General features: G+C 35.3%; 2 pseudogenes; one reads left to right on the top strand and one right to left on the bottom strand.

Annotated features, from left to right (window-relative positions):
- The first annotated feature begins 1979 nt into the window (after window positions 1–1979).
- Window positions 1980–3645, top strand: LOC120132923 (annotated as a pseudogene).
- A 232-nt stretch (window positions 3646–3877) lies between these two features.
- On the bottom strand, window positions 3878–7092 carry LOC120132917 (annotated as a pseudogene).
- Between the last annotated feature and the right edge of the window lie 5376 nt (window positions 7093–12468).

The raw sequence follows: 12468 nt of genomic DNA, 5'->3' as shown, positions 1-12468 counted from the left end.
CACTCTTTTAAAATAAAAACATTGAATGCAATTAGTGTATCGATGCATAAGGCATGCATCGATGCATCCCAGTAATAAACAAACATCAAATGTATTTTGTGCACCGATGCACAAGTAGTGCATCGATTCATCGGTAGGGAATGCATCGATGCACTGCACATTCTCTAGTATATGAGGTTCAATGGAAAATAAGACTTGCGATAAGTCTATTTCCAATAGTGAAAAACATGAGTATATGTGTTATCGGTATGAATATGGTAAGTAAAAGGGATAAATGGTGAGGATAAGAATAATAATAATAAGGATAATGAAATGATAGATATATGTGAATATATGTATTGAGGTGTTTTTGTATGTATTGTAAGATTATATGTTTATGTGATAACATGATGAGATGACAATGATTTACATATCATATGAACACATGAGAAATGTTATGAGCTATATGAAAGAAAAAGTATATGTGTTACGTGAAGGTGAATCATATGTTTATATAAATATGAACTCATATGAGAATTGACATGAACTACGTGATTACATGTATATGTGAATGAAACCATGAGCTTATATGAATATATGATATGGTTACATGAATATGTAAAAGGATATAAAAGATAATGCTCATGTTATGTGTCATGAGAGCTAGGGGTATAGTTGGCATGCCAAGAGTCGAGGGTCTATGTGGTCCTTCGGGACATATATGTATTATTTGGAACATGTGTGAAGTCTGGTGAGACACATACTTGATCCTTGACATATGTATATGATTCTTAAGGAATGATATGTGGTCCTTCGGGACATATATGTATTCTTTGGAACATGTGTGAAGTCTGGTGAGACACATACTTGATCCCTAGTATATGTATATGATTCTTAAGGAATGATATGTGGTCCTTATGGACATTATTATATGGCACTACGGTGCAATTCTACGCGGCACTCCGGTGCAATTATATGTGGCACTTCGGTGCAATTATATGAGCTGTGGTGACAACATTAGTGCACAACCTCTATGTACTCGCATATCTTTAGTTCTCACATGTGTATCATGGGCTATTAAATAGATAATATTAATAAAAGTGATATGATAATATATTTGTTTCCTTGTGGAATTTTATGTGTGATATTGATTGTACAAATGGTAACTTATAAGACCATATGATAAAAGGAATCAATGATAGTATATATATATGGTTTACATGACATGATATATATATGTGCAATTGGTTATGGTATATGTTATATGATATACATGAGTACAGGTTAAAGTATATGTGAATGAGTATAATTGATTGAAATGATGATATATTAATAAGTCTATAAGATATATGATATGGACATAAGAGATCCTAGGAACATGAGATAAGAGATATGAATGATAATGACATATATGTATGTATATATATTTGTTACATGTAAAAGTATGAGTTGTATGAAATGATAGTAGTGATTGTTTATGTATGATTATTAGTTACCGTTTACCTTATATGTTTATTGCCTCACTAAGTCTTTGACTTAGCGTGTAAGTGATTTACACGTAGGTTTCGAGAAGTGTAAAGAACAATGTGGAGCAGGACAGGTCAGTTCTCCTTACTAAAGGTCAGATTAGAAAAGAGGTGAATAATATGTATTTTAGTATATAAAGTTCTAGTTGGCATGTTTTCAAAAGAATATATTGTTTAAGCTATGAACAATTTTATAAATGTTTGAATAGTTATATGTAAATAAATAAGTGAAATATACACACTCTGATTGGTTTTGTAATAATAAAAATGTCTTTTATGTAAATTAGTTATTTATATATTATAAAAGTTTTAAATTACTCACTATTTTATACAAGTACATGTTTTAAAAGGTCAATGTGACACCTCGGATTCGTATCTGGGTCGGATACGGGTTGGGGTGTTACAGTGTTTCTTGTATACACTCCTGTTAGCCACAAGCAAGTGGGGGATGGGGGTTAAGGTGCACTGGAGTTAACTATTCTATGGCCCGCCATAATCTAATTTGACAGGTTGTTGAAACTTGAAACTGCTAAACAAATCAAAGCCTCTTATTATCAGCATCACTCAGCAACGTGATTAATAAGTAGAAATATGATTATTCACTCTCAACACCTCAGACAGTTTGCACACTCTGCAGTGTATCATCAGTTGTTAGATTTCGCATGCTGAATTCAAATGGGTTACGATACTAGAGTTATTATGGTGGTTCAGATAATTTACGAGGAACATACCTGAAAACCTTGTGTGGTGCTCATACTAATAATCTTGTAGTGTTTTGAAAACTTGCATCTCTATACACCCATTCTAGCAGAGGAAGAAGATAATTTGACTTGCATGGAAGTTGAAGAGAAGAATAATGACTGAATGTCAGATTCTATCGGATGAAAACCTTATTCGGAATTACTTATTTTAGTTGATTAGATTATTATTTTAGAGTTTAGTAATTTTTATTGTCCATAATATAAAATTTTTGGTGCTAGATTAATTTCAACTTGAATATTATCTTTACACATCGAATATGGATGCAGGTTCAGGTATATGTGGGGGTCGATGCATCAATATCACGAGGTTCAGAACAATATTGTGCAGCAAATCCGTGGCCTTATAAACAGATCAGGAAAAGGTGATTCAACTTCCGAACTGCATCGGCAGGCAACACGTGATCTTGAGTCAGCCGTCTCTGCTTGGCACTCTAGTTTCCGTCGTTTAATAAAATTTCAACGGGATTTTATCCGCTCCCTCCATGGCTGGTTCAAGCTCACCCTTCTTCCTGTCAGCAATGACAATGGCAATGGCAGCACGGTGCCCTCTGATGCATATGCTTTTTGTGATGAGTGGAGCTTGCTCTTGACCGAGTCCCTGACACAAGCTATCAAAAGTTTTACCAATGTTGTCCACGTGATATCCGTTAAACAATCTGAAAAGCTTAAGAAGCTGTTAACTATTACGTGAATAGCAATGAATAGCAAATAAGTTGTTATTTGGTTGCAGAACAGGATTGGCACTCATCGCTATCGCACTCGTATTATCACTTCAAACGACGGTAGTGCTTGAGGATGAAATTCCCATATCTGTCAACAAGGCTTGAATCCAAACAATATCGGCCACAACATTCGCTAATGCACGATATTCAGCCTCAGTAGTAGTCGACCGAGAAGTTCTACCACTTGTACTCTATGGTCGGTATTGGCCTTCCTGATTCTGGGGCTGATCACGGGCAGGTACTGGATGCTCGGGATCCCCTGGCGGAGAAAAAGTCAGAGCTCTCAGCCCGTCAAAGGCGGGTGGAAGATGAGATGTTGAGGCATGCTAAAGCAGTAGAGGTGACAAGAGCAATGACACTGAATACTGTTCAAACAAGCTTGCCCGGGGATTTTCAAGCATTGTCCGGCTTTTCTGCCTTATTTACCGAGGCACTTGACTCGGTATGCTCCCGTTCCTATCATATCAAATAGATGAATACATTTTTCCTCTACGCGTGAAGAATTTTTTTAGGTTAAGTAGAAATTCGTAAGAGTCCTGTTGGCTCTTATAATTATTATTTGTTACCTGGGGAAGTGTAAATACATGGGAGGTGGTTTTTTGTGGTTTTGCCAATTATCAATTGTCAAGCAATGGCAAGTGTTTGCACAGAAAATTACCTCTCATTCTTCATTCTTGTGTCCCAAAAAGGTAAAAAGAAAAGTTGCAATTTCAGCAGATTAAGTAAAGATGGATTTGAAAGTAAAAGAAAAAGGACCCTTTGTCTTTGGTCCATTTAAGGTTTGGCATATGAATGTAGTGTTTATACCACTTTGTGTTTTGCAATGAGCAAGAATTTTCATTGATTTTAAGGAGTGAGCTGAATCATCTCAAGTGTATGTACTATCACAGCAAACTCTTGAATCGATTTTCGAGTAATATAACACATCATCCTCTAAATCAAAACTAGAAGAATTCAAAGTCCAGATATTTACCGCCAGATTTCATGTCTGTCCCTGCCCCCTGCCCCGGCCCCATCATCCTTTTACTGTTGCTACCAACGACCTCAAGTGGCTCCACTGGCCCAGGTTTCCCAGGCATCCCAGGCGGCTACTCACTCTCCATGGGGGGGGGGGGGGTGCATCGTATTAGAGCCCAGTTCACACCTTCGAAGAAAGGATGTTGCTTGATCTCGGTTGCACCCCTCTTCACCCCTAGCCGGTTTTGTGGTTCCTTCACAAGCAAGCCCTGGACTAAGTCACGGCTAGCATAACTTGTGGTTGGCAAATGAGGGACTCAGTTGTTTCCCCACGACATTGAACGGTGTAGCACGGTTTCTTGAACCTTTGAAGGGGGTTTTACCGTTCAGCAATTCATGCAAGAAGATTCCAAAGGTCCACCAATCAACAGCACTTCCATGGCCTTCCCCTTTAATTATTTCAGGGGCTAGGTATTCATGAGTTCCAACGAAGGACAGACCGTGCCGCAGTAGGCTCTGCTACAAGCTCCGGGAGGGTACTAGAAGGCAACCCAAACTCAACTAGAGGTTTTCGGTTTTTCTTCTTGTTCTTTTGAGGGAATAGCCGTGGGAGAAAGAAGGCAGGCTGAATGCAAACCGATGTAGGCTCGATACAGGCAGGTTGAACACAGAATGTTCCACCAGCTCCACGTTTTGAACGATCAGAATCGAATGCTGAGCTTTTTATCAGAGTGGGAGAAACTGCACATCTTAAGGAAAGATCAAAGTCCGAGAGCATTATATGGCCATCATCACGAACTAGAACATTTTCAGGTTTCAAATCCCTATAGACAACACCAAGCATGTGGAGATACTCCAGCGCTAATAGAACCTCTGCAGCATAAAATCTGCATTAAGAAAGACAAGGGTTTATATAACCTTTTTGGCCTAAAATTTACTGATATCAGTGAAAGAGGGGAAACACTAGCTTATGACACCAATACGATGACCAAAGCCATTAGCAATGCGTTTATGCCATTAATATGAAAATATAATTAACATCCCAGACATGATTAATAGATATACGATAACCTTTTTGAGAACTGACCAAGGAATTACCAGATATCTATTCTTCACAAAATAAATGGATAAAGATTTTACTCCATGGCATATGCTAATGGAAACTTGCCTACAAAATTGAACAATGAGAACCAATAAAACTCGGGAAGGAAAAGGAATCAATTTCCATGGCCAACACATTGAGTGTCTCATAATTTCCCTAGTTCAAATAGTTATATGGACTACCATTAATTCTAAAAAAAAGACTTAAAGAAGAAGATAGGTACATCATTAAGTTGCTTTCGCTATTTTATTTCTCAGGTAGAAAAGGTTAACAGGTCCAGAAGGAGAACAAACATCTCCTAGCCTGGAGTTCAGCAGCACGAAGGTGGAAATAAGTTCCACATACTCGACATATTGAGAGAGATAGGAACTGATCAAGGGAAAGGTCTAACTAAACAGGAAAACCAACAGAGTAGATTTGTAGATATGCTAAAGGTTCCAAGATGATGAAAGATACAAAAGAGATAAAATAATGATCACAACATTTAGGCAACATCTTGCAACATAAAAGAGGAAACCAATGCAATTTCACACTAATCAAATAGCTAGGAACCAACTTCCTCTTAGCCTAACGTAGAGAGATTAAAACCAGGAGTAGGAGTCGTATGGTCAGCAGAAAAATAAAATAAAAGATCAGCAACTAATCCTGACAGAAGTGAACTCTAAGAAATAAGAGGAATATGTCACGAAAGCCAATATGAAAAGAGGATCAAGGAAGGGAAGCTAAATAACAATAACATATAAAATAAACCTTACTGCAGAAAGCATTATTTTTTGTTTAAGTACAATACAGTTCTAAGCAACTGGGAGAACGTTTTAGAGTAAATAAACCATACCTTGCAGCATACTCAGAGAAATGCTTTCCGGGTCGCCGTTGCCTCAAAGTGTGTAGATCACCTCCGGGACAATATTCCATGACAAGACATGAAAACCTGTCTGTTTCAAAATGTGTATAAAGAGTAGGTAGAAATGGATGGTCTAGTAGCTGCAGAATCTCCCTTTCTGTCTGAGACCTACTCAACTTTTTACGACTTGCTAGGGATGCCTTGTCCATTACTTTCATTTCAAAATAACAATGAGTACCACTCAGCTCTGAGAGATAAACACTGCCAATGTCACCACAACCAAGCCGTTTGAACAATCTAAAATGGCTCATTCCTAATATTCCATCTCGAGCCCGGATAGCAAGGATGGCGTTCCATCTAGGATCATTTCCTTTATGAGGTTTATTAGCACTTCCCGTGATGTTACTCCAGTTACTATCATCACTAAGGCCACTGCTATCACTTGCTCGGCTATCACTAGTCTTTGCACTCTCAGGTGAATCTGCTCTGACACTTTCCTTTGTCTCTCACAGTCCCTGTCCATGCTAAACATGCCATCATTTGTAACAGCATCACTCCTACATGTACTGGAACAGCTATTGACAATGCTCATTGCAGTGACCATCCCAATATTGTCCATGCTACCATGTGGACTTACATTACCACTTGGAGGCAAAGAAGCATCCCAAACACATTCTTTTTCATCTGAATCTGTAGGACGGAGAGGGTTTTCTGATTTTGTGGTGCACGTGGAACTGAAAATGGAAAAGAGACGGCACCAGGATCATTGGGTTCTTTTACAAAACTATCCGCTGGCAACAAAACAGCAGGACTTGGTTTCTTAGGGGGAACTCTAATTGAAAGATCTTCCAGGAAAGGTCCCTTCACCGACATGCTCTTCATCAAAAACCCGGGATCCGACTTCTTCTGACCAATTGGTACATAAACAGTTTTCATAAGATCTGTGTCAACAGGTTCTGCAGGGTGCCTAGCACCAGAAAAGGAACTAGGTCCGCTCTCCTCCAATGAATCATTGTTGCCCTTAAAAGTAATAACACGAGGCATGAACTCTATCTGTTCAAGCAAAGAACTTTTCCCTTTCCATGTCCTTACAGGTTCAGTCAACTCGAAATCCAGCGAGTTTTCCGAATTGGCTCGACCTGTCTCGTCTCTAACCGAAACAGCTTGCAAATTTGGCACAAGACCTGCTTCTCTCCCAAAGACAGAATGTGTATTCGATACCAAACTCAAAGCAGGCAATCTTCTATTAAGTAACTTCGATTCCGTAGCCCTTTCCATTCAGGAATATCTTGAATCTTTACATGGAATTGTCTTTAATCTTACAGCAGAGAAGTCCTACAAAAGGATGATGAAACTGAGCTCAATTATTCCTCTAGGTTTCCAGTTGGACTTTAAAAGACAATACACTAAACCATTTTCTATTCCCATATTCTTTTAACCTATAATTCACAGTAAGCATATTTTTCTTGAACGGGTATAAACAAATCAACAATTCTATTTTCATATCTGAACCAACTCCATTGGCAAACCAAAAAGGAGAGGGCATTAAGCAATTGAAAACAAACACCGAAATTGACTAGCCGCCAAACCATCTTAACTAAATTTAGTTCAAAAATAATACTTTCAAAATAGAGAAAATAATTTTATCATATATTTCCCCTGCCTGCATTTTTTATCTAAACACATAAAGACTTAAAAAGAATAGCAATAAGAAATTATATAAAACTTACAAGAATACACCAACCAAAGCACTCTTGGCTAGACCTCTAATTTTAGCGCCAACTATTGAAAAAGAGAACGTTAACTTGCTGGTGAACAAAAACAAAAGAAGATTAACGAAATAAGCAGGTGTAATCCTTAACTTATGAGGCAATCAACTGAAATGCATATATATATATATATACACTATTAAGAGAAACCCTAGTTTTGTTTTAAATGTAAAAACCTCTGGATGCTACCACAGAACACTTTCAACCTCTCCCCTTTAAAAAAAAAGAGCTAAACAGGAGAGAAGACGAAGAATGTTCTCTAGTTCCATGTCAGCAAATATACAAAATTCTATTCGCTAAAATGCAAACGGAATCGAATTACAGAACATTCAAGCCATAAAATAAGAAACACTCGGCCGAAGAAGAATCGCAACCTGTACGGGAAAAAGCATCAAAGGATTTAGAAAACCTGCTTTGTATCAGTTCACAGCCTTGAATTTCTTTGTGTGCAAAAATTCTAAATTAACAGAATTTGATAGAGGGCCCGAACGATGGAAGCCGGAGTCTCTCTCTAGATTCTGTTTCTTATCTTTCTTTCTTTCTTTAAGCTCTGCTCTGCTGCTAAAAACAAGCTTTAGCTATTGTGTGATGGTTTAGAATTGGGGGACCAGCTTTTGCTTTTTTACTTTATTTTGTTTTGTAAGATTTTTAGTGAGTGGGGCAGAATAAAGAAATACAAATATTGAAAAATCGAATGCTAATAAATTCATTTTTAAAAATATTTATAAAATGAGTAAATTACAAATTACATCACTCAACTTTCTTCTATCCTAATTTTGGTCATTAGAATTTTAAAAAAATATTTAATTTATTTTACCCCTATTTTGGTCAGTCTATCATTTAAAAAAATACTTAACGATGTCATGACATGACATTTAAAAAATTCACAGATTTACCCCAACTTTTTCTTTATTTTTTTATAAAAAAATACTTAATTTTGAATTTCTTTTAATTTATCGATGATGAATCATCTTCTTCCAAATCTCAATAATCAAAATGTGGAGAGGATGTGAGATATATACTTTGATTCATATTGATCAAATTGTAGATATTATATATTATAATGGTTTAGGGTTTTCATAAGTTTTGAGTTTTATGAATTTCAAATTGACAAAGTGGTATGAGACAATGAGATGAGTTGGTCGATATTTTGATTGATCATATAAGACTTCGAAGAATGATAGGCATAACACGTGGATAAAACTCTCATTTTTAGAGGAATAAGATAAATTAAAAAAAGAAATAAAAAATAATATGAATGACACGTGGATTTCATGCCAATAAAGAATAACACATATAAATATCATGTCATCATTCCATTTTATGATTTAACACTCGAGCAGTTAAAATAAAAGTAAATAAAAAAATTAATGAATAAATTGAAATCTTTTAAACTTTAATCACCGAATTAGGAATGAGAATAAAGTTCGGTGATGGAATTTTTAATTTACCCTTATAGAATGAATCTTATAAAATTCAATCCATAATGTTTTAAAAATTAATAAAAAATAAAAAATCAAATCAAATCCGTCACATTCTAATTAGCGAACCGTTTTGGGTCCACTGTAGGGCCCCACCTCTGTTCCTTCTTTAAACTACATTGCTCTTTTCAAAGGTAGGGACGCTCCTCTCTCTCTCTCTCTCTCTCTCTGCCATCGCCAAATTGGAATCGGCGTTGGGATTTTCCGTAATTCGTCTAGACACCTGCAATCATCAAGCGCTCAAGGCGGCGCGTGTTTTTATTTTGCTTTGTGGAATCATTACATTGTTGTTTTTACTCAATTTTGAGTAAAAACTTGCTCCTGATCCGATATATGGCATTTACTTCAAAGGGGTGCGAATCTCTTAGCCGATATAGGGGGTGGCTACGAGCACCAGTTTTTAAATGTTAGCTTTTAAGAATAAGTTTATATTGAAGCACGTAGCTGTAAATGTAAAGTTTGCCCGTTGGAATATAATGAAGTTTTCTCTTACTAAATTCAGTCAAGGTTGTGAGATGAGACAAATGGGAGCTTATTGGCAACAGCGAATGTCTAAACAAAATTCCAAAGCGTTAAGGAACCAGTGAGATCGGTTTTTCGTACGCGGGTCTCAACCGACCGCTGTGAATTATTCTTACCTAATTGCATGCGCTGTTGCTGTTAACCATAGTAACCGTTGGCTGCCTGATATCTTACACTACCGATTTTACACGGATATGGGGTGCGACTTTACATTCAGTCGTTTTCGACTGTTGTTAAATGTTCGAACATAATGAGGTCGAGTTTTTGGACACATCGCCGTCACATGCAACGCAAATTACAAACACTCTATTCCACTGGGAATCGACAATGACTATTCAATGTTGTTTCAATGTCCAAACATAATGAGGTAAAGTTAAGTTCAGATCTTTTAGCAACATGAACATGAAATGGGAATTAAATCATATAGAACATAAAATTAATTTGGGGAAAAGGTGTTTTATTTTATTAATTTGCATACCGAATTGGGAGATAGATAAAAAAAATGCAAAATTTGAGAGGCCAACCCTCTAAGAGATGACAAAAAGTTAGTCAAACATAATTTGAAGGGACCAATTCAATCGATCAGACAAGCCGTCATGTGAGAACACCAATCCCATGAAGGTTAAACACAGGGATTAGGTGAATATTTTATTACACTCAAAAGCTTAAAATGCATGCCACGTGGCGATCTGGTTTTGTTGTCCTTTCCCATTTGCCTTGCTTTCCTGGAAAGGTTTGAAAATGTGGGATATTTTGTCTATTTGTGTGTATCGGAATTAGGAAAAGGTTAGATGGAATTTTTAATTTTGAGGTCGTGATATCGAGTTTTATAGAGGATATTTTATAATTTGGAGGTTTTTCACTGAAGTTATTTTCAATTTAGCGTTGGAGACAGCTTACTATCTTACCTCCCCTTACCCCATTACATATGAGAATAAGAGTCAGCTAATTTTTAGATGGGATTTTTAAAGTTGCCTTCTTTCATCATTCTTCTCTTGGTTAGTTCCACACATCGATGGCCTTCTCTCACTGTATATTTTGTGGTGTATTTTTTTTTGGTTTAAATATAAAATAAGTGATTAAATTATATAGGTGTTTTAACGATAAAAATATTATCACTTTAAGTGTTTTTATCTAACGTTTTAAACATTATAAAATCTCATTAAATGATACGTGTTATAATTTTAAAATTTAAAAATATTCTTAAAAACTAAAAATATTATTAAAAAATATGTCACCAACCCGGATTCCACCCACTCTCCCTCCCCCACTTTTCCATGGCTTCCCTCCCTGTTTTTCCAAGGTCAAACAGCCTATTAAATCACCCGATCAAATGGTCGGCTGTAACAATCAGCTAAATGGCTGATTACCAAGATGGATAATTTTTTTTTAAAGAGATTGAGTATCTTAGATTTTAGAGATTAAGAATAAGAAATGTAAAGATTTAAAAATTTTGAGTTTTGAGATAATAATCAGAATCATATCTACGTCTGGATAAAAGGGGTACATGTCAACGTCCTAAAATTTTTATAATATATTATATTTGTAAAAAATAATTTATATGGAACCTAATTTTTTTAATACTTATTATTAAGGGTTTAATTTTTTTTCTTAATATTTATTACCATGGGGCTCAATTTTTCCTAATATTTATTATTAGATGTCTACTTTTATAATTTATTTTTTATAAAATTTGTATAAGTATCTAGTTTTTTGTCAATATTTTTGACATTTGTTATTAAGGACCTAATTTTTTTAATATTTATTATTAGGGGTCCAATTTTTTCAATATTTGTTATTAGAGATATATTTTTAAAATCAATTTCTTTTCTAATATTTATTTATTATCATAAGTCAAATTTTTTCAATACTTTTTTATTAATGATATAATTTTTCTTTAATATTTGTTATTATAAACATACTCTTAACATTTTTTTATTAATATTCGTTATTAGAGGCATGTTTTTTCAGTACTTCTATTATTATGGAGTTGCCCTTAACATTTATATTTTTCAACATTTATTAATAGAAACAATTACTTAAATAACGGTGTGTAACCAATGACCATTATGTAGTGGTAACAACATCATCCGAAATCACAATATCCATAATTGTTATATCCATAGTAGCACATGTTATTAAAAATGGTTGTTACCATGATACTTGCAGTGATCGTAATATCACATGTTATGCCCGTGATAGCAATATGCACAACGTGGCCGAAGACGCAATGCAAATTGTAATTTAAATCCCTGATCAGGGCATAATTTTTTTGGTTCGTTCAGCACCACCAAAATCTCAGAAATAGGTCTGATGATAGTAAGAGTTGCAACTGGTCAATGGGTGGTCAACGATATATAGGTGGTCGGAGATGACCGACTATTGGAGTAAATGGAACTAGAATAAGATTTTAAAAGTTTTTTTTATTTTAGAAAAAAATTGGAGCTTTTTCTGAAAATAAAATATTTTTAAGAATTTTAAATAAAATTTCAAAATTACCAAATTATGGAACGTGTCATTCAACAAATTTGTTTAACGAATGTTAGAACCAAACCACCTAAAATGGTAAAGTTTGTAACATTAGACACATAGATGATTCAAAAAATAGTTTAGGCATCAATTCATGAAAAACGGTATAATTGGAACACTTATTTTATATTTAATTTTTTTTAATTAGATTTTGTGGTGTATTTAATTCACCTCTAAATCATGCACTAAATGAAGAGTGTAAGCACCTCGATGCCTTTTATGCTCTTTCCACAAAAGATATCTTGGGACGTTGACCCAAATTTCAAAGGCCCATTT

Source organism: Hibiscus syriacus, unplaced genomic scaffold (genome assembly GCF_006381635.1).
Source record: "Hibiscus syriacus cultivar Baekdansim isolate YM2019G1 unplaced genomic scaffold, ASM638163v2 tig00110570_pilon, whole genome shotgun sequence".
NCBI lineage: Eukaryota > Viridiplantae > Streptophyta > Magnoliopsida > Malvales > Malvaceae > Hibiscus > Hibiscus syriacus.
This window is presented reverse-complemented; position numbering and strand designations above follow the sequence as displayed.